Source organism: Anguilla anguilla, chromosome 6, assembly GCF_013347855.1.
Source record: "Anguilla anguilla isolate fAngAng1 chromosome 6, fAngAng1.pri, whole genome shotgun sequence".
NCBI lineage: Eukaryota > Metazoa > Chordata > Actinopteri > Anguilliformes > Anguillidae > Anguilla > Anguilla anguilla.
In genome coordinates, this window is record NC_049206.1 from 8,078,265 (window position 1) to 8,084,264 (window position 6,000).

The window sequence follows — 6,000 nt, forward strand, 5'->3', positions numbered from 1 at the left end:
GAGATGGGGCACCTTCCTGTGTACGCAAACGAAAACACTGACAAGGACTCTGGCAGTATAAACGCACCGAAAATTATTTCCAGCTGACAGCAGAGGTCTTCAGACCCTTTCCTGTAACGTTGCAGAAGCCTGCCTTAACTCAGAGCTGGGCTGAGTCTTAGCTTTGTTGGCGTAGCTTTGTCCTTAGCATTGCATAATATTAAACATCCACATTTCTGGTCTTTTTTTGTGTTGCTTAGGATTTAAAAAAAAAAAAAAAACCTGCCTAGCTAATAACATTATAATGGAGTTGTTTGAAACCGAAAGTTCAAAGTTAAGGACAAACTATAAATCAAGAGGCCTAAACAGTCACCTCAGTTCCTGCAGGTGGAAGGCATTCTTATCAGCTACAAGGAGTTTGTTTAAAAAAAAAAAATTAAAAAAAGACCCCATTTGACAGCAATGAATCATGGGGGTTGATTTTTTTTTCCCAGAGACGCTGAAAAAGCGGACAAGCACCGATATCCTGTGCTGATGCTGCACCTGGGTGTGCGTTCAGTGTTGTTTGCAAGTGTAATAAAGCACCACACACATCGCTTTGTGAAAGCAGGCAAATGTGGCTCAAGTATACAACGGGTCCAATGAACCACTCTTTCAGAATTATGCTATTGCAATGACCCACAATAGTGTTTATGCAAAATCTCAACGTGAGAGTATCGCACACAGACTGCAGAGGAAATATCAACTGTTTATTATTAATTGGACATACCGTAAAGATCAACTATACTGGGCTCCCTAGTGGCCCAGTCAGTCAAAATAAGACACTTGTGGACAGAGCCCTACAGCCGAGTTATTATAAATTAGCCTCAGTCATGCCATTAACCAACTTGAAAGCCAGACTAAGCTAGCACACTGTTACTCGTTAATTTATGTCACTACCCACCGTGGGGGCCTGGCTAAGCCAGCACACTGTTACTCATTATCTACTGCGTTCACAGAAAGCCATTAATCTGGGAAAACGTTATAACTAAACAGTCTGTCAATGGTATCCTTCTAAGGCCCAGCAATTCATTTCTGTCCCCTGTCGGGGGACATGGGTCCCTTGTCTTAATGTCAAGAACCATATATTCCCACATTCAGTCACACTCCCCCGTACATTTTTGTATATACTTGTTTTTATTTATTTTTTACACTGAATGTTTATTGTTTACTGTTTTTCTGTGAGAATGTTACGCTTCTGTAATGCCCAATTTCCCCTTGGGATGAAAGTCACCCATGTCTGTATATGATTTCTGCTGAAACCTTCTCTGCAAGGTTCAGTTCAATACAAAAAAAAGACACTTGCACTATGCCAAAAAAAATTGCAATTATTTTTTGTTCTTACTGGCGGGTCTCAAGGGGGATATGACTGACCAGAGCCTTTATGATGTCATGAAGAGCCGGTTCCATGGCTGGGTTTGTACTGAAAGTATTAAAGCATCAGAAATTTGTACTGAAAGTAATAAGGCATCAGTTAAGTTTTCCAATCACTAAAGGAATAGAATTCTTAAAATTAAAAGTGTATTTTGCACACTCGTTTAAAAATGTTTAAAAACCATTTCAGAGTTCTGAATGACATCCATTCCAGATGGGTTGATATCACAGAGGCCTCTACTGTAGCGCGGTACCTAATGTGGTGCATACATGCAGATGTCCGACTGCTCGCCGGTACAAAAGCTCCATTTCTTATTTCACGTTGGTCAAATAAGGATTCAGTTTTGTGTTGCCTTTTGTTGTTTCTTCCCCAGGGGTCAGCGCGGGGTGGGGGGGAATAAAGCATCGGGGAGGTCCAGGTGCGATGGCCCGTCAGTAGCGCCATGTTGTACAAATCTCAGCTTGTAGCGGCGATTCGAAGGCATCCCGACTGCACGGCGCTGCATTGGCACTTCTCCTCCCATACCAGCTGAAATGGGCGAGCAAACAGAGCCCAAGCTCTCATATCCACTTCCTCGGTAGTTTCATCAGATACTTGGTGGTGCCACAGGAAATGACCGGAAAGTTGTAGATCACGTAGAGGTTCTGGTCTGTATTTGACTTATCGCACACGTGATATGCCCACCGTCATATCACGAACCGTTTGGTGTTCCAGCTAAAGATTAGCATGAGGCTAATGCACCGCTATGGAATGACTATGGCAACTTACCGCTGCATGGCAACAAAATTGGTACGAGCAAGGAATATTTCAGATGGCGGAGTCAGTATTTTTTTTTAAAACTCCGGTAAATTGCTAAACATTACAGGTTCGGTCAGGTCTGTGCCAGCTCCTCTGATAAACCTGCTCCTCTGCTGATCCTCCACCCGCGTGCAGTGCCTCTGTGGAATCTTCCAGTTTCCACAGACATCTCCTTCCTTATGTGGTGTTACCCTTCCCCTGTGTACATTGCTGACACTTTTATTACACCCGGTGTCGCCTTCATGTGTGTGCGCTCGAATTCTTCCCTCATTTCCCTTTTCCAGGTGAACTCCTATCTGTTTATCGCAGACACGCGATAACACTGCCTGCACCGTGGTGTAATTCTCTCTCCAGGATTCCCACGTGTGGCTTTCATTTTTATTTCCCCCTGCTTCATCTTTAAGAATGTTTTTTTTTTTTTTTTTGGGAACTGGCGCTATGGAACACATGTTGCTTTGGTTAAAACTCCTTACTTATAGGAGAACCTCCTTGCTAACTGCAGTCAGTGCAAATAAATATCAGCTTGCCCTTTAGTTTACCTAAATGTTAAGTGAACTGGACATGCTTTCGTTTAACTTATTGTGGAGGCTGGTGAAACAAATATCGAAGTGATACGTGGTAGCAATTCAACCTGTCCCTGAAACATCAGATTTGTTATATACAGTACGGAGATTCAATTTAAATGACATGGTTGCTACAAGACAATGAAATTGTAATAGTTTCAATCACAACAAATATTTTATCACTTATTTTATCCTCATTAATGCCATGTCATTAATTGTTATGTAATTGTCATGAAAATCTCATTCTGAGACCATCAGCCTTGGTGAACCATTAATGTGTGGTTGAGTTTGATTTGATGCCAAGTTTGATTTTATTATAATAAAAATAGTTGTTTTCAAGTGATTTTTGTCGCCTGAATATCATAAAATAACATCAAAATAATAAATAAAGGAAAATAATGTTCTCTATTAAATTTATGTGAACACAAATATGTATTTGTGTATTTTTCTGTATTTAGCTGGTCACATCTGGAAATGGAACACCAAGCTAATATGAGTCATTATTACAAACATTGTAATTCGTATTTAATAAGATTTTTGGTTTAGTATGCATGTCTTGTAAATCTCCATTGTCAATTGCATTGCTTTTGAATATGATTGATATGCTGTGAAAAGGCATCGAAAAATGAATTTAAACCTGAAACTTAAAACTTTTCATACAAGTCTTTTATTTGATAATTGTTCATATGTAAATTGCATCCAAACAAAATTCATATGGATTATGAATGAATTTATTTGCTAAAATTCCCATTACATTTTTTCTGAAGGCATGCTAAAGCTACTAGAATCCTGGATATAAATAATAATAATAATAATAATAATAATAACTTTTAAAACTTATTATTAAATGTTCTAATGTCTGTGAATCTGTAGAAAACCTTTAATGCCCCTTTTGGTTGTGTATTATAATTGTAATTATAATAATAATAATAATAATAATTATTATTATTATTATTATAATTACAATTATAATACACAACCAAAATAGTAATTATTATTATTATTATTATTATTATTATTAATATAATAATAATAATAATAATAATAATAATAATAATAATAATAGTAGTAGTAGTAGTCAGTCTGGATATTCAAAATGCCTGGATTAGCCACATGTTTTTGGGAAAGCTGTTGGAAGTTGCTGGAAAGTTACTTCATAGATTGGTAATGGCTTTGTGTATTTGAAAATCTTGTCATATTTGACACCTCTCAGTACTTGTGCTGCTTGTATTAAAAAAAGACGTTTCTATGGGGTGTTAATGAGAAGACTATACTAACACAATAAGAAGGCACCAAGATCAGTGAACAGGCATATGCTTCTCCTCAAGATAATTGGGACAGATTCCTACAAGACACCTATAACATGATTCAAAGTGTAGAAAAGCACATCATGTATTGTCTCCAAAGGCACACCTTACTGGACAACCAGTTGATCAAACTTCCTTCATGACAAACATGAATCAGTATCAAGAACTGATTACATATCTTTCATATCTTGTGTCCATTAATAACGTATATATCTCAAACACAAAAGAAAGAGTTAGCTTGATGATAACTGTGCACCGTTTGCTTTTTAAAGCTCAGAACATGAGGACTTGGGTTGCATGGAAATTAAAGATTTTTCCCAAGGTCCAACTCTGATGTGATAATTGAAATTTTCGTCACCTTTCGTAAGCACAAAAGGCCAGCCTCATCAGGGCACTGTGAAGGCCCAGCGGACAAAAGAGGAGGCTGGAAACTGAACTATAAAAACTCCTATAATGTCTGGCCGGTTGCCCGGAAACCAAGTCAAAACAAAGGTTTGCCCACCCACTCCCTATCACCGACTGTTTCACGAGGCCAGACGGGCCCTCTCCACACCGAACACTTTCACCTGTACCTCCACCAAAGGAAATCCTGCCTGCAGGAAGTTATGAGCCTGCGTGTGAGTCATGCCACTTCGGCTCCGCCCCCGACCCCACCCCCGACCCGCCCACCCCTCTGCGTGGGTGGGATTTTAAGGACCGTCAATCGTGACCGCCCTGGGAAGAACAGCCCGGACAACTGCTCTCTTTGTTCCAACGTCAGTTGGAAGAATGTTAAAAAAAAAAAAAAAAAACGGAAAAACTCCCTATCGCCCTGTCTCCGCGTCCTTTCATCCCATTTATGTCTCTTTAAATGTTTGAAATGTTCATCTACTGCAGCTAAACAAAACCCCCTTTTTAAGGGCACCCCCTTCTTTTCGAGCTTATTGCATTACGTTTTACAAAAACAGCAATATGGGTGGACAGCAACGTAGCGACCTTTCAGCAACTCATAATGGATGTTGACTCATTCATCAAACTATAGCCAAGCTCATCGAAGAAACTATCGAATGTAACGTCTAATTAAAACTTTGGGCGTGTTTTCTTGAACATGCTGAATCAAACACGTGCACAACTGCGAGTCTTACGAAAGCTTGGTATATCAGTTTCGTTCTTTACCTTAGCCAAGTCCATTAAGGCCCATTCATCTTTTCTCAATCAGCCTGCTGCGATGGTGGTTTTCTCATTTGAACTGAAGTGATGGTTGAATAGTTTGGCTTCTTTTACTGCTGTTCGGAAGCAGCACTGTCTGCTTCTCCCAACGGTCAGGCCTTCAAGAATTACCGAAAACTCGCCAGTGAAACCAATCGTTCGTTTTGTCGCATGGTGCCTCTAACTAATGTAAGATGCTGCATGGGTCTGTTTGTGATTAAAATATAGATGTAGCCTAGAGTTATACTTTTACCTCAGCCCGCGCTGAATGACAGAACTTATACACGGAATGTGCCTTTGAAATGAATGTTTAGGCTGTATAAACAATCAAAATTTTGTCTCATGTCCTATATATGCTGAATTCAAAATGCCACTAACGGGGGAAAAAAAAAATATTGCTGCATATTAAAAAAAAAGCACATTTTCATCTTACTGGCAATGTTTATAAGGATCTTATGAGAAAGAGTACGGCTACACAGGCACCACAGAAAAACAAGATCCTCTTTTACGCCATCTCGAGCGTCACTCTCGTCTAATTCGTTAAAATCCATCGGCTCCCAAGCGTCAATTTGGGGAGAAAGTCAGGGTAATTTTCACATGCTGAGTTTCAGCATCATTAAGTCTACTCCTCTGCCAGCCAAAGTCCGCCCCCCCTTCCTCCCTCCCTCCCTCCCCCCCCCCCCTTCCCTCCCTCCCTCCCTCCCTCCCTCTCTCCGCCCTGAAGGGAGGGAAGTGTATCATACGCCACAGC